General features: G+C 42.7%; 3 long non-coding RNA genes across 3 annotated transcripts; 1 reads left to right on the top strand and 2 right to left on the bottom strand.

Annotated features, from left to right (window-relative positions):
* Positions 1 to 316: 316 nt before the first annotated feature.
* LOC140617885 (uncharacterized) lies at positions 317 to 2,044 on the bottom strand. Its single transcript, XR_012018035.1, has 3 exons — positions 1,954 to 2,044; positions 1,007 to 1,696; positions 317 to 785 (listed from the first exon to the last, which is right to left on the bottom strand). It is a non-coding gene; the product is annotated as an uncharacterized lncRNA (long non-coding RNA).
* A 170-nt stretch (positions 2,045 to 2,214) lies between these two features.
* On the top strand, positions 2,215 to 6,230 carry LOC140618455 (uncharacterized). Its single transcript, XR_012018584.1, has 3 exons — positions 2,215 to 2,794; positions 3,224 to 3,311; positions 5,132 to 6,230. It is a non-coding gene; the product is annotated as an uncharacterized lncRNA (long non-coding RNA).
* Positions 6,231 to 11,475: 5,245 nt separating this feature from the next.
* Positions 11,476 to 18,668, bottom strand: LOC140617884 (uncharacterized). Its single transcript, XR_012018034.1, has 2 exons — positions 18,431 to 18,668; positions 11,476 to 12,352 (listed from the first exon to the last, which is right to left on the bottom strand). It is a non-coding gene; the product is annotated as an uncharacterized lncRNA (long non-coding RNA).
* Between the last annotated feature and the right edge of the window lie 2,243 nt (positions 18,669 to 20,911).

The following is a 20,911-nucleotide window of genomic DNA, read 5'->3' as shown; positions in this document are numbered from 1 at the left end:
AATTTCTAGTGTAGGGGGCTCAACAAGGCTGTCCCAATGAGATTCACAGTTTATAAATTTCACCCTAAAAGAACGACTCTGCTTCTCCCTATAACTGGAAAAAGCCTTCTTTAACAGAGTTATTCTCTCCACAGCTAATGTTGTGCAGCAATACATCTGTGTCGTTTTTGGAAGCCTTCAAGGAGGGTTGTAAAAACTTTTTGTATCCAATAGTTTACTGATAGAGAGTGGAGAATAATAGGACATTGCCAAAACAGAAAGTGCATTCTTGTTATGATATTTCACTGGATTGTCTCAGTTAAGTCACACCCCACGGCCCGTCCTAGGTCAAAACAAAAACATAAAACCAAATGAGAAGATCCCTTATCAGACCACGATTCTTAAACACATGTAAAACACAACAGTCAAGAATGGGCACTCCTCAAAAGGTATAACAGCTGCCGTTCTGGGCTAGGACGAGTATTTTGATACTGTGCTTGGTTGTGCGAACCAGTTGGGTCCTCACGTCCCACAGCTGGCAGGATTTTGCTTATTCAGATCAGGCTGAGATGGCTTCACGAATTACACGGCTATGAAGGACACATTGATAATGTGTAGAAGAGACATTTGTGCAGGTTGTTAAGTTAACAGGAAACATAAGGCCTTAGGCTGTGTCTGGTTCTGTGTGATGCCAGGAGAGTAGACATATCCAAAGATAGACAGATTGTGGAACGCTTTCAATCATGCTGAAGTAAATAACACCCCCTCTGTAAATCAGAGTTCAGACTTCCAGCAATCGCAAGCATCTGGAGGAGCACACAGGTAAACAATGTGGGAAACAGAGAGACAGATCGATGCATACATACGGAAACACATCAGTGACAAAGCATCCACGAGGCAGCAGCCGGGACATCGGCTCTGGTGTGGCAGCATGCCCGGGCACGGTGGGATTACAGAGGACTATAGGGGATGACCGGGTCCCAGGAATGAATGGGGTCCATCTCCTTGGGGAGTTCCCAGAAGTTACCTTGAGGAAGATGCTGGGGCCTGCTTCAAGGTCTGGACATCCACCGCCCTTTCCTCTGCCCTGTCGGTCTTGACACCTTTTTATAGTCTGAGGCCCCTGGCGATGGCTCCCACTCACAGAACCACCAGTTCAGGGTGGTCTTTGTTGTCCTGTGATGTAGGAGGATGCAGAATAAGCTAAAGCTTACTCACATCTCAAAGGACTTCAATGTGTCTTGGGACATCTTACACTAAGGGGACATAAAGCAGATGATGAGTCATTTAGGGATGTGTAGTGGCAAGTCGAATCCTTAATCTTGTGGGAAAATGTGCCACCCTAATGCTGCCCATGTGAGGCCCAGGGCACGTCTGACTGTTCCAGAGGCATAATTCAAAGATGAGAAAGCCAAATTTTCTCAAGTGCAGAGGAAACTGGTAAGTGACACAAGCACCCGAGAGGCAAACCTTCAGGCAAAAGCACTACGAGATGGTTCTTTGATGAGAGTTCCATAATTTTTCTGGAGAGAATCTGCAGCTATTCATTTATTAAAAATGTTATTCTTGACAAAAAGGTGGCGGGAGGAATAACACTGCGGCAGCATCCTTGGAAGTGTGTGTAGCTGGCTGGCAAAGAAGCAGCTCCCTGGTCCAGGCACGCCGGCCAGAGGAAGCTCAGGGGGACACTGGCATACGCTTGATGGAAGCACCAGAGCTAGGGAGGATAGTCAAAGCAACAATGGGGGTGAAGTCAAGAGTATACTGGATAAGATAATGGGGAACTTAATGCAAAGAAACAGAGTAAAGGCAAAATCAGGAGAAAATGTAAAATTGTGGTTGAGACATTGGGAGAGTGGAATCGATGGGAATAAAGGTCTAGAGGAGAATAGATCAGAAATACATTATGCAGAGCAAATGATAAGATCTGCCTTTGTGGTGAGTTTAGTGTCTGGGCTTGCTTGCAATCCTCACCCTGTCATTTAGAGGTGCAGAGCCACAGAGGGATGGGAACTTTAGGGTACGAGTGATGGCTGCAGGAAATTGGAATGTTGGGTGTATGTTGGTGCAGCAGAATGTTTGGTTCTGGTGTGTTCAGATGTTATGTCATCACAGACGGGTTAAGGTTCTGAATCCTCTACGTCTGGATGACAGAAGCTACTGTCTTAGTTCTATCCCCTAACTCCAAGCGGGTTAAGGTTCTGAATCCTCTACGTCTGGATGACAGAAGCTACTGTCTTAGTTCTATCCCCTAACTCCAAGTGGCCAGAGGGCTACTGACAGGCAAATTTAAGTTACACCCTTTCTGAGTACAAAGTCCGGGGTTATGGAGAAGACCTTCATTGATAAACTAAGTCTAATTTTGTAATGAGTAATATGAAAGATTGGACTTGATCCATTCTGGCTTATGGATGAGGGAACATGTGTTATTTCTTGGGTATCCAAAGACTTTTCTGTAGTGTCCTGTTGCATTTTTGGATTATGAAGAAATGGTCTTCTCATAGCCATATGAGACTTATAGAACAGGGATTTCTCCATTATCACTTGGCTCAGACTCTGGAACCAGTGAAGGATACTCCTTCTTACCCCATGGTTTCATGATGTACAAATGAGACAGGTGAATGGTAACTATGGACCAGAAAGGGGTATGTTCTACAACTTGAAAGATACTGAACATAACAGGAATTTCTGCAAAGTGAAGACTTCACAGAGGAGTAGCTTCTCTGGCTTAAACAAGGCATCTTTGTTAAGATATAATCAACCACACAGCCATGACTTCACCTTTATGAGAAAGAGAAATACTTGGAAAGACAGGGTAAGAGCACTGGCCTTCTAAGAAAACAGGATCTAAGACAGAGGGGGCAAAAGATTTTTTATCTCTTGGGGCAAATCTAACAGGTCCATAGTTGTTATTTGGAGAGGTAGACTAGCCTATGCCGACCGGCGTTATCTGGCATGAATGTGAGAATAAGAAGATGAGAAGTTGTGTATGTTTCACTGCATGGCTTGGGTTCACTGAATCTGGAATTTTAGTCCTTAAGAAATGTTTTCATAGAAAAGATGAAAGAGGGACACCTGGGTGGCTCAGCGGTTGGGCATCTGCCTTTGGCCCAGGATGTGATCCCGGAGTTCCGGGATCGAGTCCCACATCGGGCTCCTTGCATGGAGCCTGCTTCTCCCTCTGTTTGTGTCTCTGCCTCTCTCTGTGTGTCTCCCATGAATAAATAAATAAAATCTTTAAAAGAAAATAGAAGAAAGAAGAAAAGAAGGAAGGGAAAGAAAGAAAGAAAAGAAAAAGAAAAAGAAAAAGAAGAGAAAAAAGGTGCCAACAGGTAATGAGGATCTACCAAGCTCTGGTCATGGTTTTTTCCATGGTCTCTTTTATAAGAGAAGGGTGGCTATCTTTATTCTAAGAAAAATAAGATATGTTGGGTAAGATTGGAAATAGGATGGCTTGTCTTGTTATAAGGGTGCATTTATTGCTCCTAGTTCTGGAGGCTGGAAGTCAGAGATCAGGGTGCCTGGCTGGTTGGGTTCTGGCGAGGGGTTTGCTTCAGGGTGGCTGATGGCAGACTTCTCACTGTGTCCTCACTTAGCAGAAGGGGTGCGGGAGGTCTGTAAGGCCTTTTATCAGGGCATTGATCCCATTCCTGAGGATCCACTCTCATGTCCTAAGCACCTCTCTAAGGCCCCGCCTCCTAATACTCGCAGTTTGGGCAAAAAACACATGAATTTGAGGGGAGATGCAAATGTTTGGACCATAGCATTTGTTTACTAATTTTATGGGACAGATTGTAGATGGACGGTATGAAAGCTTATCTTTTTTCCCATCAAAAAATGCCTTTTTGGGGACACCTGGGTGGCTCAGGGGTTGAGTGTCTACCTTCGACTCAGGGAGTGATCCTAGAGTCCTGGGATTGAGTCCCGCATCGGGGTCCCCTCGAGGAGCCTGCTTCTCCCTCTGCCTGTGTCTCTGCCTCTCCCTCTGTGTTTCTCATGAATAAATAAATAAAATCGTTTTTTAAAGTGCCTTTGTTTTTATGTGGAAAGCCCATAAAGGGGAGTTTTGCACTTTTGCACTTTTTGCACTGGGGAGTTTTACGGGGAACTGTACTCAGAATACCTGATGCCCAGATGATGGTCAGGTGGCGTATCCTGCTGGAGACACCCCTTTACCTCTCCCCCACCGGGGAGAGTTTTGCACTTTCCATCCCGAAGCTGCATGTTTCCTCCACAGGCTGAGAACTGCTCCTAAGAAGTTCATCAGCTCTTTGCCCTCCTATTTGCCCCCTGGCTCCGCATCAGCGGAGGAAGGAACCAAGGGAGGCACCCGGGTTGGGGCCGGGACCACTCTGATCCCTGAGGCTGGGAGCGCCCACCCCGGCTTTCCCTTTCAGAGCCGTTTCTGTGGGTTAATGAAGACGTAAGCTCCCAGCCTCAGCCACACTATGTAAAAGAACCACTTATTGCCTGTTCCATCTCACTGACTTTTATGGTGATACTTAAACCAAAATGGTGAACTATTACACTTCATAGCCTGCAAATAAAAGCAGCATGTTAAAAAGTAGGGGCCGTAACCCCTGATCGGGCTGAAATGGCTTGTAATCTTGAGACGACTTTGTTCAGCTCCCCAGGGCCAGGGCCCAGGGCGCGGTGTCAGAAGCACACAATGAATCCCGGGGCCTCTGGTCCCAGCCCCTGTGCTGGGGGAGCTGAGCAGCCTTCAGCAGAGGCCCCGCTCAGAGCTTGCACATGCAGCCGGGTTCAACCACAGATGGTTGTGCGAGGGGGTGGGCATGGGAACGCAGGAGCGGGTCATGCCCTATGGGCGAGGTGCTGTGAGGGGCATCCTGCTCCCAGCCTCACCAGAGGGACCCCCACCCCACCCGGGGTTCCTTAGACTCCACTGTGGCCTTCAGCATACGCTCCTGTGCATGGGTAGAAGCCAGAGCCTCTGCCGCAGGCCCAGCGGGCGCGTTGGGGACAATGCAGCCCTCACTGGAGGCTGCAAAGAATGTGCTCTTTCCTGGTTTTATCAATCTGAACATAGCGGGGCTTTTGTTTGCTCACTTGCTTGTATAGGTAAAAGCTACACAAGCACAAAGAAAACTTTAAATAGTATTTGTCTTAATTTGGGTTCTCCCCAAAGCAGATGCGGAGACAGGGACACAAACGCCTGCAGGTGTCTTGGGGAGGAGATCCAGGGCGGCATGGTGAGGAAGTGGGAAGCAAGACAGGAAAGGGGAAAGGCCAGCAAAGGAGGTGCGAATGAGGAGGGGCTCCGTTCCAGGTAAGTGGGTCACAGTCCCACGGGGACTGACCTCAGAGAGGTCAGAGGATTTTTCCATCACTGCCTTCCCACGTCGAGGGAGGTTTGCTCCAGGGGCTTCTGACCTGCCCCAAGCCAGCAGCAGAGACACAGACACACGTGCACACACACATACACACACAGTAAGGGAGACAGAGAGAGAGGTGGAAAGCCAAAGCCACCTATATAGGAACTACGGACAAAGCTGCTAGTAATCTTTGGGATGGGCCAAAGAATATGGGCAGAGGCCAGGAGCAGCACCTGCTATGATTATAAATAATAAAGAAGAGGAAGAAAACATTCTTCTTTCTTCTTGTCAAAGAAACCCAGCTCCTGTTTCTTGGTATGAACTGCATGGAAAATGTTTTTAATGTGTCTTTTTTTTTTTGTGGAAATGCCCCCTCTCTTTCTATGTGCATTTGTATGCATGCCTGTGTGTAATATTTATGTAGCATATATATGTTATATATATACTCTCTCTCTTTCTCTATCTATATATATGTACTCCTACAACTTTGTTTTCAAAAATAAATGCAGGCATCTACCTCATTTTTTATGATAGTTACATAGTCTTCCATAGAAAAGACATACATAATTTTTTGTGGTCTGTTTTAATAAACTAGAATGAAAGTAATTCATAAAGTATACAATAAAATGTAATTTAACATGTTTATCTTTACAGATTTTCCAACTACATGGCGGTTCAGAGCATAGTTACTGCTGTTAGCTAAATTGGATTGCTCTCATCCATTTGCTACTGACATGCTGTGTGACCCAGGATCAGTCACAAAGTTCTCTAAGCCTTATTCTTATCTGGGGAATGCAAATACACAGAGTACCTACCTAGAAGATTTCTGGAAAGGATAAAATTAGATCATTTGTGGAAAAAAAAAAAAGCTCTGCATATCAGTAATGTTCAAAAACATTAGCTGTTAGTATTATACTCCCCAAACAGCCTTTGTCAGGCTACGTGTGTTAAAGAAAATGGGAGAATCATTCATCATAACCACAGAGATTGTGATCGAGTTTTGAGAAGCATTTGATGTGGCTGGCTGTCCAGTTTTCTCAGCACCATTTATTGAAGAGACTTTCTCCCCTTGTATATTCTTGCCTCGTACATCAACTATACTTCAATTAGAAAAAAAAAATAAATAAAATTCCCAACAAGAAAAAAGAAAATTCAGAGGACAGAATAATGAACAACCTACAGGTAAAGACGCAGGACTGTCAGTTGGATGAAGGTTAATAAACAATTTATTTTACTGAAGAAAGGGAAGTGTTCGTGAGATCTTTACATTATTTAAGCACTGATTAATATGCTAGCAACAGTACCAGGTGCTTTCAGGTGCCTTATGGCAGTTAATTTGTACACAAGTTGACGGTCGCCTTCAGTTCCTTCTTTTTGTACCACAGTGCTCCCTGCATTGAGAGGTAGAGTCTATTTCCCATTCTCTTGGATCTGGCTGGAGTGGCCCTAGTGATCTTTGTGACCAATAGGATATAGTGGAAGCAACTTTATGGGACTTTAGCGACCATGTTATGGGAAAGCTTAGAGCTTCCACTTGAGTCCTTGGGAACACTCACATTGGGGGAAGCCAGATGTCATGTGAGAGCCCGACTCTTCTGGGCTCCCATGCTGTAGGGGAGCCATGTTCTCTAGTCATAGTGGGGGAGCTGGTTGGAGAGTGAGATTCTTGACCAACCTCCAATCATTTCAGCCACCCCGGTGGTCCTAGACCAAGAATCAGACATTGGGGGCAGCCTGGGTGGCTCAGCAGTTTAGCACCTGCCTTCAGCCTAGGGCGTGATCCTGGAGACCTGGGTTCGAGTCCCACATCAGGCTCCCTGCATGGAGCCTGCTTCTCTCTCTGTCTCTCTCATAAATAAATAAAATCTTAAAAAAAAAAAAAAGAATCAGACATTGGAATAGAGAGGTGTTCAGATATCTCCAGGCCCAGATGCGTTTGACTGCGGCTGCTCCAGAGTCCCTAAGTAAGAACTGCTTAGCTGAGTTCAGCACCAGGACCTCCCAAGATGATAACAAAGTTTAGGAGTGGTTTGTTACAAAGTAATAGCTCAAGGGAATGGGCACATAGATGGACAAGCTAAAAAAGAGGCACTCCAGGCCTCGGCTTGCTTTCTTTCTTTCTTTCTTTCTTTCTTTCTTTCTTTCTTTCTTTCTTTTTTTTTTAAAGATTTTTAAATTTATTTATTCGTGAGAGACACAGAGAGAGAGGCAGAGACATAAGCAGAGGGAGAAGCAGGCTCCCTGCAGAAAGCCTGATGCAGGACTCGATTCCAGGACTCTGGAATCAGGACCTGAGCCAAAGGCAGACGCTCAACCCCTGAGCCACCCAGGTGCCCCCAGGCCTCTGCTTTCTTCATGCTCCTACTCATTTCTTCAATCTCAGTTCATTCACCAACTGTGCAGCAGTGTTGGACGCAAACTACCGAATATCCGCCTTCCCTGATGCCAACTAGGAGCTTTATGAGATAATCGAAACATGTTGCCCTCATTTGTTAACATAAACACTTCAAATTCTACTACAGAAGATTTTTGTTTAGAAAAATTTTATACAGGTTAAACAATTCTGTTATGTATGTCAGAGAACGTAGCTGTGAGAATTCTTATTATTAATTTATTTGATTATTTTATTAGCTAAATCTTCTAACAAAGGAGATGTTTTCAAACATCCATTTTCAAAACTCTCTCCCCATAGCCTGTTTAATTCACCTCTCAGATACTTTGTTCCTCGTTTTAAAAATGTTGCCTTAATTTTGAAGTGAGAGATTGTATTTATCAGTACTACTGGCATCATGGTCATTATTACTTGATTATCTTGTAGGTGACATTATACTGAGAGGTTTTGCCCTGGTAGAAAAGAAAATGTTCAGTAAACTTAGAGCCCTTGTCATTTAAAAAAGAAAGATAAATAACCTTAAATCTAGCAGCTTCTTTACGTTCTTTGCTATATTATAAAAATTACTTTTTATTGACAGTCTCTATTTCATCATAAAAGTATTACTTTGTATTTTAAGCATCTTTTTATAAAATTAAGCATGCTGATGACAAACTGTAAATGCTGTTGCACATCTATGGCTTCAAGTTTTGATGGTTTTGCTAACATCCTAATCTACTCTATGAATTTCGTGTCTGGAGCTATCTTTGTGATTTTACTTGGAATTTTTTAAAACTAAATTCTACTAGTAACTTATAGTTATTCCATAAAATATTGGTTTCCTAACAGTCATTTATTGCTGAAATATTTTTTCTCCATTACATACATTCTTTACTATGTTTAAAAAAGTTCATTCTGTATTTCATGGCAAATTCCATAAGGAAAAAAACGTTAGAAGCATCTGTACTTTTACCCAATTGTATAGCAAAACTCACACACCAAGTAATTTAACACTTGACTTTTCAGATCTTCAGCGAGGTTTTCTCTGTATCTTCCAGCAGAATCTGCTGACAAAGGAATACGTTTTTATTTGTCGCCATATTGTTTTCCGTATATTATTTCAGCTGTTTTTTTGGCATTGGGAAGATTGAGTATTTTCCCCAATGACTTTTCTTTTGGGCTTTGCTAATATGCAGTAAAACTCAAAATAGGCTTCTAAACATTTAACGAGAAGTTTAGTGAAATTTTGTCAAGTACATCATTGGGTATTGCATGACTTTAAACATGGCTGAAAATATATAGTCTTGCTTCCATGTTCTGGATGCTTAGTTTCCAAATGTCTTGAAAATTGTGCCTAATGGTGCCAGCTTTATTGGCTATCTTGTAGGTGAGAGATTAAAAGGGAAAAAAAAGAACCCAGGTTTGGGGAAGCCAGGGGCAATTACACTAAGCAAAGCTGATAAAATTGAAATTGGGTGAGAGTTTCCAGAATAAAATCTCTGATAGTTCCAGATAGTGTTATGTAAAATATATTTGATGATACTAATATTAACGCCATCCTGAAAAAGGCATTTTGAGACTCCACGAAACAGGTAAAAGTAATTTAGATCTTTACTCACCTTAGGATTATAAAGAAGAAAACAAATAGGCGCAGGATATTAATTTCTTTACCCAGGTCTCTACGGAGGCTGACAAAATGAAATAAGCTGCAAAATATCCTGGCAAAGGTTTTAAAACTCTGTTCTCTTTATCTAACATTTTCAGTGGTTCCTTTATCCATGGCGGTTTCTCTTTCTAAATTATTCCTCTTTCTGAACTCCTCAAATAAGGCAAACAGGTAACATCCATGGCCTTTTACCCCAAAGTGTCCTCCTCATCCTTTCTCTTTGGCCCATGGTCATTTCTTCTCTATTTCCCTTCTTACCTCAGTGTATGCCCTGCCATCCTTCAGAGAACGGTCTCCTCCTCTGAGCTTCAAAGAAGGACCCAGGAAGGACAGGGTGGAGGGATGAGGAGCAGCGAGAGGAAGGGACGACACCAGAACTCTCTTTGGAGCAGGGCAAGGGAAAGAGGCTGGGGACCCGCTTGTGTTGGTCTCCTTTTTCTTCGCATTGTACTAAACAGCACACACCCTTGGAGATCATGACCTTGATCCTTGTCAAAGAAGGAGCCTGTGATTTAAGTAGCTGTGGCAGCATGAGGTATGAGGATAAGGAGGTGCAGTGGGGGGATTGCAGCATTGGATGTTGGAGCAGAACAAGTGAGTTTCCCAAAAATGTCATCAGTGAGATCTTTGGGGGTTGAAAACCAAAACTCTTCTTCTCTCTCTCTCTCTCTCTCTCTCTTTCTCTCTCTCTCTCTCTCTCTCTCCAGTGTTCCTCCCTCTCTCTGCTTCTCCCTCTCTTCCTCAAGGAAGAAGAGAATCCTAATGGCCAGGGGAGCAGGGAGTGGATGGAGAGCCCCAAAGCAATGCAGGTTGACACTGCGAGTTATTTTTGCATCTGCCCCCCATTCTGGGCAGTCAGCCCCCTGTGGACAGGAGATGGACTTTGCTCGTCATTACATTCCTGGTGCCCGGCAGTGGCCGTGCTTAGAAATGTAGACTCTTTGTTCACAAATGAATTCTTTTAAACATTTTTCTGTTCTATAAATATCAAAACTTGTACATTTATGAAAGTTTGCCTTCTATAAGTGTGTGAATGAATCAATGCATGAGTGAGAGGCACCTGAGTGGTCTCTTCAGAAGCAAGCATGTACCATCCACCCAGGTTTGCCACGCTCCCTACTCCTTCCCCACGCCTCTTCACTGCTTTGGCAAAACCCATGTTGCCCAAGTACGTGGCTGCTCCATCCCATTGGCTCTCAGCCAGAAGGAATAATTCATTTCTCAACAATCGCAGCCCCCTTCCTGCATACCTCTCCCCGAGCCAGCACACATTCATCCAGTCCCAACCACCCATCATCCAGCCTCACTTTTCCCTCCCTAATGAGCACTTTCATCTATTAGGTAGATTTAGAGTCTTGCCCAGCTTGCTTCTTATTTCTAACCCATACCCCCTCCCTTCCTTCCTCCATTTCTTTTCAGGTTAATTTATCTGATTATATGCAACGCACTGCAGCCATGTTAAGACACCAACTGAGTTTGCACTTGGAGGCTTGGAGGAAAGATTACCATTAAAACGTGACTTCCATCCACTCAGCTGAAATTACTATTGATTGCCAAAGAAAAATATTTGTGCTGTGAAGCTGGGAGCTATGATGTTGAACCATATTAACATAATGTTAGCATAGCTACGGGTGTTTAGTAGCACGCAATCAGATTTGAAATGAACGTTGATTATAGATGGAGATTAATGTTCACATATTCATAGGAACACAATGAGAAGAGCAATTTCCTTTCTACTACAGATCAATGGTTTCCCCATTCAATTATACAGCTGTAATAATTGCATTATGCTGAAATATTTCTTAATGGCTAATTTCTTTCCTTTTGTGTGTGTGTGTATGAGATCTTTTGTCAGTGACGGCTTCTGCAGCCCAAGGACAGCATAAGATGTTTTAATCACTGGTGTCGTTTTGCAAGCTTTGACCGAGCCAGTAATTTCCCCCGTCCCCCTTCTTAGCTATCCTTTCTTATTATCACCCAGAATCACTTCCTGGATGATTGAAACATAGGGAGTTGCCTCAAGTCTTGTTTTTTTGTTTTGTTTTTTTTTTTTTTGTTTTGTTTTTCTTTTCTTGTTTAGGGAGTGAAGACAAAACCCAGAAACCTACAGGGTCATAGATTGCTTGATCCTTTCTGCACATTTGTTGGGGGAGAAATTGATGCTGAAGATGCACAAACATTATGCATAGGATGCCCCTCACCCAAAGACTCTTGTTGTCTCTATATAGAAATATAATTTTGGAGCCATTCAGTGATTAAAAAGCAAATGAAAAAACTGGTGTCTTCTTCAATACTCACAGCAAATCTTTGAGGACTGATGAAGCATCGATGTTTATATTCTAAAAATAAAGTATCCATAAGACTGTGAGCTTGCCTTTTCTAAGGAAAATGATGTCTTCCTGCTTACCCAGGCGGATTACAGCTCAGAGGAAGGCTGGCTAGCACTTTCTTTCTTAAATGAGCACTGTCTTATGGTAGAGTCTCAATGTCCCTGTCTCATGCCCTTCTCTACCGTCCTGATGGTGATGGCAGGGCTTTCTCTGATCTGGTGTCTTACATCCTTGCGCATGAAGCCTTGTTCAAACTTGGCCGAACCGAGTATGGAACAGTAGAAAGAAAGCCAAATGTAAAGATCTGCCTATAAACAGAGGCTCGAAGGGCACTGTCCATTTGTGTGCCCTTTGGCAAGTCATTGACAATTCATGGCCTTGATCTTTTCCCACTGGAAAGTAGAAACTTTAACACCTAACTCACAAGGTCATGGTGAAGAAAAAAGGAAAATGAAATTGAACTTGAGCTGTAGTGAGCGTAGCAGAGTTTCAGGTGGCCAAACACCACATCGCTAAGCCCACCTATGATTTCGGCTACGGTTGTGGAGCTCAGTTCATGAGACCCATGCTGCCAGCACCTCTCCTGAATGCTTGCTGACTTCTTCCTGCTTTTCTGACTCAAAATTATGTCAAAGCCTCTGGAGCCTGTTCAGTCCTCTTTAGACACAACCTGAAAGAATAATAGAGTTAATGCTCTCAGGAGTCATCATTTACTACTGGGAACTGAAGCAAATGGATAAATGCTCCTTCTCCCCAGACGTCCAGGGAATTAGGACCTGATACCCCAGAAAGTACCCTTGTAGCTGGCATCTCCTTCTTCCTGACTTGTTCTCTCAGCAACTCCATACCTGCTTCCAGAAATAGTTCCCCAAATAAACCACCTGCACCCAACCTCTTTCTCTTTCTTTGCCTTCTGCTGGGGAACCCAAACTAAGGCAGTAAGTTTAAGGATTTAAGTAAGACTTTGAAGACAGACCCTCCAGGCTTATTCCTTTTCCTATTCCTCACTGACCATATGATCTGAGGCAAATTGTTTCCCAGCCCCAAGCTTCTGTTTTCTCATCTGTAAAACGGGTATAATAATAAGATCTGTGTCAAAGCATTATAAAGATTAAGTGACATCCCGCAAGTACTTGAATAATTTTATTTTCTATCATTAGTATTTTTATTAAAAGTGTCGAGACACGTGGAATACAACTTCTTTTCTGCCTTTTATGCTTGAGAAAAAAGAGATCCAAGAGTAATAAATATAATCAATGTTTTTTTTCCCTGTATGCCATACTATTTTTGCTGGCCTGCTATATATGAATAAACAATATGTGGATACAGTTTTCATCATCAGGGATGTTTCAAAGTCTTGCCCATCAATTCTATTTTCTAAAGCCTTTTTAAAATGCATCCCCAGGGAAAGAGAAGATTTTTTTTTTCTTTTGCTCCCTGTGCCCTCCCCTTGTACAGCTGCATGGGAAAAAAAATACTCTGCTATCCGGTGATGAATAGGATATAAGAATAATAACTACTCTGTACACCTTAAAATCATTTATTGGCAGAGAAAGCACACAAATGTAGGAAAGTAGTCCAGAGCAGGCAAACCAGGCTGGAGACAGCCTGGGGTTTGATGAGCTGTACTAGGGAGTGGCAGGTGGTCCCCAGGAAAGATGTCTCTTTTCTGTGACCCCACGAAAAGCCAATATCACATGTTCAGTTTCTCATTCTACCACTCAAAAAGGATGCATCGAGTACCGACTCTGTGCTAAGCAATGTGTTCAGTGTTGCAGATAGAATCTTGAACAAATAGCTATACTTTCTACTCTATGGTTCTTGTGATCTAGAGAAGGGCTACTAAAACAATCACACAAGTCAATATGAAATTACAACTCTGATGATCAGAAGTTTGTAAAAAGGAAAGGAGAGGGGCACCTGGGTTGTTCAGTGGTTCAGTGTCTGCCTTCAGCTCAGGTCATGATCCTGGCATCCTGGGATGGAGCCCCACATCAGGTTCCCCGCAGGGAGCCTGCTTCTCCCTCTGCCTATGTCTCTGTCTTTCTCTGTGTCTCTCATTTATGAATAAATAAAATCTTAAAAAAGAGAGAGAGAGAAAGGAGAGATTCAGAAGTCCAGCAGACACTAAAGGAGCATGATACATGAGCTAAGACTTGGAAGAAGAACAGGAGTTAAGTTAGCTGGGCGGGTGACAGTATGGAGGGATGAAGAGGTCTTCCCCATTAGAAGGAAGGATGCACAACTTCTGTTCTATTCTATCTCCTTTTCTCCTTCCACTTTTCTTTATAGCACTGTGCTGCCTTATAAATTATGTCTATTCATTATTTTTTGTATTTCTTGCTCCACCTCCACAAGAATATAAAATCTTTGAAGTTGGGGACTTGGTCCATATTGATCATCCTGCTAATTCCAATGTATGAATAAGTGTGCAAAAGCCCGAGTATTGAGAGAACATGGCACAGGCACACAGAGCTGTGCTCTCCCAAGCCCTACATCCTTTCTCAAGGAGATTCTGCTTTTAGGTGGCTGAGCATTGGGTCCTTGTTCTCAACACTGAGCTGAAAGTGCTTTTGTTGGCATGGGACACAAATATGTTGCAGTGTGACACAAATGTGTCACTTGTCTTGGAGGGTCACGTGCTTTACTCTCCAGGATGGATTCGACGTCAAAGAGTCGGTTTAAACCATGGAGGTTTAAACGTCAAAGAGTCAGTTTAAACCATGGAGGTTTAAACTCCTCCACAGGGGCTGGTGCACAAGTAGGTCTGTGATGGGTTTTTGTTGACACAATGAGAGAAATGATGGAAGATTCTAGAAAGGCTTCCTAACCCTTAAGAAGCACACATTGGAATAGACGAGGTACTTCCTCATCCTCAGAATGTTTTTCATGGCTGGGTTATATTGTCAAACCACCTGGCCTTGAGAGGAACCATCCTGAGGACAAAGGGTGTAAGTTGAAGGTAGCAGAGCAGAAAAATGGAGAGCACTTGGGTCTTTGGTGAAGTGACTTAACCTTTTGAACTAACCAAATGTAGGGTCTTATACTTCTGGCTTATTTATTTATTTAGCTCCATTGGGTTTTCTCCTGCAACTGAAGATGTCCTTAAAACTCACTGTATCTGCTGCTGATATTGAATACCATGTGACATCCCACTCCCTTGCTCCTTGCTTCCTTTTCTTCCTTCTTTCTAGTTCGGATCCAGATGAATGGAGCACACATTTACACTATTGCTGTTGCTTGATCCCTAAAGTGCTCCTACATAGCAGACACACACACACACACACACACACACGTGTATGTGGACACACAGAGATGCTAATCCTGGTTAGGATGAGACTCCAATTAGTGTACATTTACACTTCAGAGAATCCCTGTTCTAGGAGCTTAAGACCTTAAGACCACCTCCCAGGTTAATCAAGCAAGCCAGGGGTCACTGTTTCAGTCTGCCAGAGGTGAACGGCATGGCTTTGGGGAAGTTACAGAGCCTTTCTTAGCTTCCCATTTTCTCCTCTGGAAAATGGGAGTGACAATAATACCTGGCTCAAAGGGTTGATGTGACCTGCTAATCTATGTAAAGAATTTAGCACAGAGCCAAACACAGAGCCAAGCAATAAACGAAGCTCTCTCAGGGAAACTCAAGCAGAAGTGTTGAATGGGTTCAAGTGAATCCATAGAGGTTGTGACTCATGCTTTCATCCTTCCCTATCAGAAGCAAAATGAGATTTATATATGGATAAATTAATGATTCAATTGTTCCTCTTCAATATCATCTAATAGCAAAATTTTTGTGATAGGGATCCACTTTTCAGTAAGTAGGAATAAGAAAATAATATGTATCCATACCTACTTGTGGGCTGAACCACAAGATTCCTCCAAAGTGTATGTGTGTGTGTGATGTATAATATAGTGTGTATATACAGAATGTGTGCATATATATCATATATTATATTATATATATTATCTAGTATGTCTTTTCTTAGGTTTCTCTTAGAGATTCTGTTAATAATTTTGCAGATTTTCTTCTTTATGTAACAACCATCAAACAATAGCTGGTATTCTGCAAAGGGGCATTATGGAAAATGGCTAAGGGGAAAGAGTGAGAAGATAAAGGAGGAGAAATAGCAAATGAACAAGGTAAATACACTAGATTAGCAAAACATACATAATGACAAGTACCTCGTTAAAAATATAAAAATCAAAAAGAAATCTCAGTTTCCCAGATTTGTGTGCCTGCTATTGGTGGTTGACTTCTTTCAAGAGAAGGTTGCAAACTCAATAAAAACCAACCTTGGCCCTTGACTCTACCAGCTTTTAGCTCTCAGGCCATGGCTGGCAATTTCCAGGAAAAAGGCTCCATAGGATGCAAAGAGTGGTACTGGAGAATGGAAATATTTAAATTTAAAACCTGACTTGGGGACTGGGCAGACTGGAGTTTGCTTTGGGATCTTGCCATTTCCTCAGTCTTGTACTTGACAAATTATTCAAACTCTCTGAGCCTCAGTTTCCACATTTGTACAACAGGAATGCTCATAGTTCCTACCTTGGTCCTTCCCTTTGTGAAAAGTTAGGTGAGTGGGACTACCCAGCTCCGTGTCTAGCATATGGTAAACACCAGATAATAACAGCTAGCGCTCTGCACGATCATCTGATGGGGGCACTTCTATTACTTCTGCTTTACAAAAGAGGAAACTGAGCCACAGAGAAGTCAAGCCAAATTATCCAAGATTGTATGTGATGAGAAATGGATCCTGGATTTGGAACCAGGTAGTCTGGCTCAAAGTTCATTATCCTAACTACCAGGCTTATACTTCTGCATTAAATATTAAAGTGAAGGGGTGGGATTTTTTGTGTTTTTTTTTTCTTTTTACCTAAAAGTTTCAAGATGAAATACATATCATGTTAGCTGACCAGAAATTTCAGGAATGCTTTGGTTTAGCATTTTAGGCTTGTAGCAATTCCATCTCGGTCTGTTTTGTCAATCTTCTTCCCACTGAGACTCCACATAATAAGCTTTCCTGATTGTGTCTTTCAAACACATATGCTCTAGCCTTTCTGAAGTCAGGAGTGAGGCGGTGACTTCAACAGATTATATTTTGTTTGCCAAAAGGTTGTAACTTCCATATTTCCAAGTTGAGGCTCTGTCCTGTTGGCAAAGCTATTTTCCTATGTATATGGAGGCAAAGCTATTTTCCTATGTATATGGAGGCCTGCCTCTACTTAGCCCTGGACACCCTCTGGCCTCTCAGCACCTCTGCATTGCTCACCCCATGCCCACTGGAGCCAGAACCATAAGGGAGACGGGCTGGGTCAGATGAGGCCATGCTGGAAGTCTTCCGTAGGGATAATCCCAGAGGTAAGATCATCAAGGTCAATCAGGGGGCATGCAGTCAGTCCAGATACCAAATGGCCAGGATCTAGTTATGCATTAGTGTCAGCTCTAAGGAAGACCAGAGGCACAGGCCATCAAGACAGAGAAGAAATGGAAGGATGGCAGCATAGCCCATAGAGAAGCCTTGGGGGTGGCAAGGTGTAGGCATGGAGTGGACCTACCCGTTCATGCTGCACACACTGGGTTTGTTTCTATCCTGTGCAACAGCACACCAAACCTGGCTTGTGGATGACACAAGCGTGTTGGCAAATAGAAACATCTGCTCCGTCTCAGGGTATTAGGATTTATGGCTCACATAGGGAGTGAGGAGAGGTCGCCATGACATGGGTGAGGGTGTTTGGAGGGGGACAGAGGTTTAATGCCTAGAGTTTAGTGGTGTGAGGGATGTATACACCAAGCAGTGTATAATGGTCATAATCTAAAAGGTATAATTTCACCTACAAAAGCCTTCGAGAAGGTAAGGTTCCATAAAGCATCACTAGAGATATTAGGATATTTGAGGACATAGCCCTAACATTTTACTGGACAACTCACCACAAGATAGCTTCTAAATTTGTACTTGATCAGACAATCAGAGTGCAGGAAAGTGATCTTAATTTTAGCTGTCACCCTGTCAAGTCTTCTTGCTTAATAAGGAGGAAACCGAGTTTCAATATTGTAGTTCTCCTGTTATTTTAAGGCAAGCAGTAGCAAATGTTTCTAAAAAAGTTAGATCATAAATATTTCAGGCTCAGTGGACCCCACTGCCTCCTTTGCAACTGCTCAGCTCTGTTGTTGTAATGCAAAAGCAGCCACTGACGATATGTAAATGATGAGTGTGGCTGTGTCCCATTAAAACTTATTTACAAAAACAAGTTGGCGGACTGGCTTTGGCTTGTAGAACATACTTTGTCAACCCCTTTCCTAAAACCTAGCAATCTTTTAAAAAATCACTTTATAACTAATATAATTTTAATAATACAAGATATTATAACATATGCTTTAATATATCACAGATTACATATTATATCATCTATTTTAATAACCTGCTACAGTAAGAAAGAATACACTTCATTATATAAGATCCAGGCAAGTGTTGAAAACACTCATTCCTGTTCCACATCTGATAGGAAGTAGCAGTCATTTAAGAGTTAAAACATTAATTCCCTGGTTATTGAGAAAGGTAATTTTCTATAGAGTTGCACAGAGGTATGGAATTTGACCTAAGGCTTGATTTTCTGAACGCGGAAGCACATGGCATGACCATCAACTTGAAGGGAGCGAGGAGCAGTCAGCTTGACAACTCGAGGTCAGAGGTCATATCTGGAAAGGTACAGGTACAATTTAAAACTTTATTACAATTGAAGGGCAAATTACCGTGCTAATGATGTGCCTTCCTCCTACAGGCAGAGGGGAATTCATGAAGATTTCTCCCAAGGTATAGGAAATTTTTATAAAAAGAAAGTCTTTGAGGGCTAGTTTTGGTTAAATATTACGTTAGAAAATAGGTGTAGTTTTTGGTCCCTGTATTTCCTTTTGTTTTCTCCATATCCAGCTGTCTCTAAGTTGAGGGAAGTCCACATGTCATTGGCAAGGCTGACATCACAATGACGAAAGCTTGGCTCTGAATGTTTCCCAGCTGATCGGCTGCTGCAGAAGAACACAGCCCCGTACGTATATGACAGCCAGAGATCTGCATCTAGGAGTGCTTGGAATATTCAAGAATACTCGTCACTTCTTCCTGATGTTTAGTTATCAATATGATACAGGGAGGTATCTGTTTCTCCTCCTCTGTGCAGACAGCCTAGCAACCACGCTGAGATAATGGATTTTACATGGAGTTTTCTGGGCTGTGGGCAGGGGAAAGCTTAGGTTTAGGGTAAAGATCCTATCTTGGGTTTTGGAGTGAAGATGCTTGGCTCTGTGCTCCAATGTTATGACTAGCTGATGAGGGGAGCCCCTTGGATCTCCAAATAGAGCCCCAGCATTATTAGCATTAAATGAGATAATAAATGTGAAGCACTTAATCTGGTTCCCCAAACCTAAGGGTATGGAGTAAACTATAGTTAAATATAATTTTAATCATAGTTTTCACTGCTGTTTTGTTTAAAAATTTTGCTCCTGCCTGTTTCCTGATCCTCATACATCGGTTTAAAAAAATTCCTTCAGGTTCCATTACCTACAGTCCCACCCTGAGATTAATTCTTCTTGGAGGGCTTCCCCTATATCTTTTCTTTCTTTCTTTCTTTCTTTCTTTCTTTCTTTCTTTCTTTCTTTCTTTCTTTCTTTCTTTCTTTTCTTTCTTTCTTTCTTCTTTCTCTCTCTCTCTCTTTCTTTCTTTCTTTTAATTTTATTTATTTATTTGAGAGAGAGAGAGAGAGAGAGGGAACAGGGGAGAGGCAAAGAAAGAGGAAGAAGCAAACTCTCCGATGAGCAGGGCTCGATCCCGGGACCCTGGGATCATGACCTAAGCTGAAGGCAGATGCTTCACTGACTGAGCCACCCCAGGTGCCCCTTGTCTTCCTTCTTTGAATCTATGAATCTCATCTGCCTCGTTTCTTTTTAGAGTATGTTGCAGACCCCCAAATCTCACAGAAGGTCTTTCTTTTTCTCTTAATGCAAGAGTCTTTTCCTTCTGGATGTGAGAAATTTAGTCTTGGCTCATTTTCCCAGCATCTTTCTGAAGAGCTGTGGGGATGCCCCAGATTATGGGTGCTGGAGTTCTAACTCTGTGCTATAGGGAAAACATTTCTGCTTCAGTTCACACTGGTTCTGTGGGACCCCTGTCTGGCTTTAAGAGGTATTACTATTACTATCAGCATACAGAACTAGAAATAGCAGCTTGAAGAATACAAAGCATCCACTTGTAGCTTGCACCAACTCAACCAGACAGCTCCTTGTGTAGTGGCTACTGTTACCGCTCCACCTAACAAATGGGAAATGGACAAATGGTAGTTCATACAGAAATCTCCCTAGCCCTTCCATTTAGTGCCTAGTACGTCAGAAAGTCCCACATTTCCTAGTGTAGCTCATCCTGTGAAATATTCTCAATATTCTGAGCTATGCATCCATCCATGCTATAAGCTAAACCTTATAGCTTTAGACATGAAAACCAACACAAGCCTAGCCTTTTGTCCATACCCCAAACCATGTGTATCACGTGTAAAAAGTAGTGTTCCTTTTTTTAAAGATTTTATTTTTTTTTAATTTTTATTTATTTATGATAGTCACAGAGAGAGAGAGAGAGAGGCAGAGACATAGGCAGAGGGAGAAGCAGGCTCCATGCACCGGGAGCCCGACGTGGGATTCGATCCCCGGTCTCCAGGATCGCGCCCTGGGCCAAAGGCAGGCGCCAAACCGCTGCGCCACCCAGGGATCCCAAAAGTAGTGTTCCTAATTTGAGTGATTTCTGAAGGTGCCTTTGTCTACAAGATTGATTGATTGATTGATTGATTGATTGATTCATGAGAGAGACACAGAGAGAGGAAGAGACATAGGCAGAGGGAGAAGCAGGCTCCTCGCAGGGAGTCTGATGTGGGACTCAATCCCAGGACCCTGGGATCACACCCTGAGCTAAAGGCAGACGCTCAACGACTGAGCCACCCAAGTGCCCCTGTCTATAATATTTAAACTATAGGCTAAAATCCAACTTCAATTACAAGGCAAATCCACTGTTTTAAGTGACTGCTCTGCACCAGGCCCCAGCAATGAACTGTGGAGGATACAGACCTCTCATTCCCCAAAGTGCCCTCACATGTTCAGAATACAGCAGGAGTGAAAACGCATTGCATTTCATGGATTCTTTAGATTTCAAGGGACAGAATTGTCGCAGTTCCTTCACGTAAAAAATTGAATCTA

This window comes from Canis lupus, chromosome 26, assembly GCF_048164855.1.
Source record: "Canis lupus baileyi chromosome 26, mCanLup2.hap1, whole genome shotgun sequence".
Lineage (NCBI taxonomy): Eukaryota > Metazoa > Chordata > Mammalia > Carnivora > Canidae > Canis > Canis lupus.
This window is presented reverse-complemented; position numbering and strand designations above follow the sequence as displayed.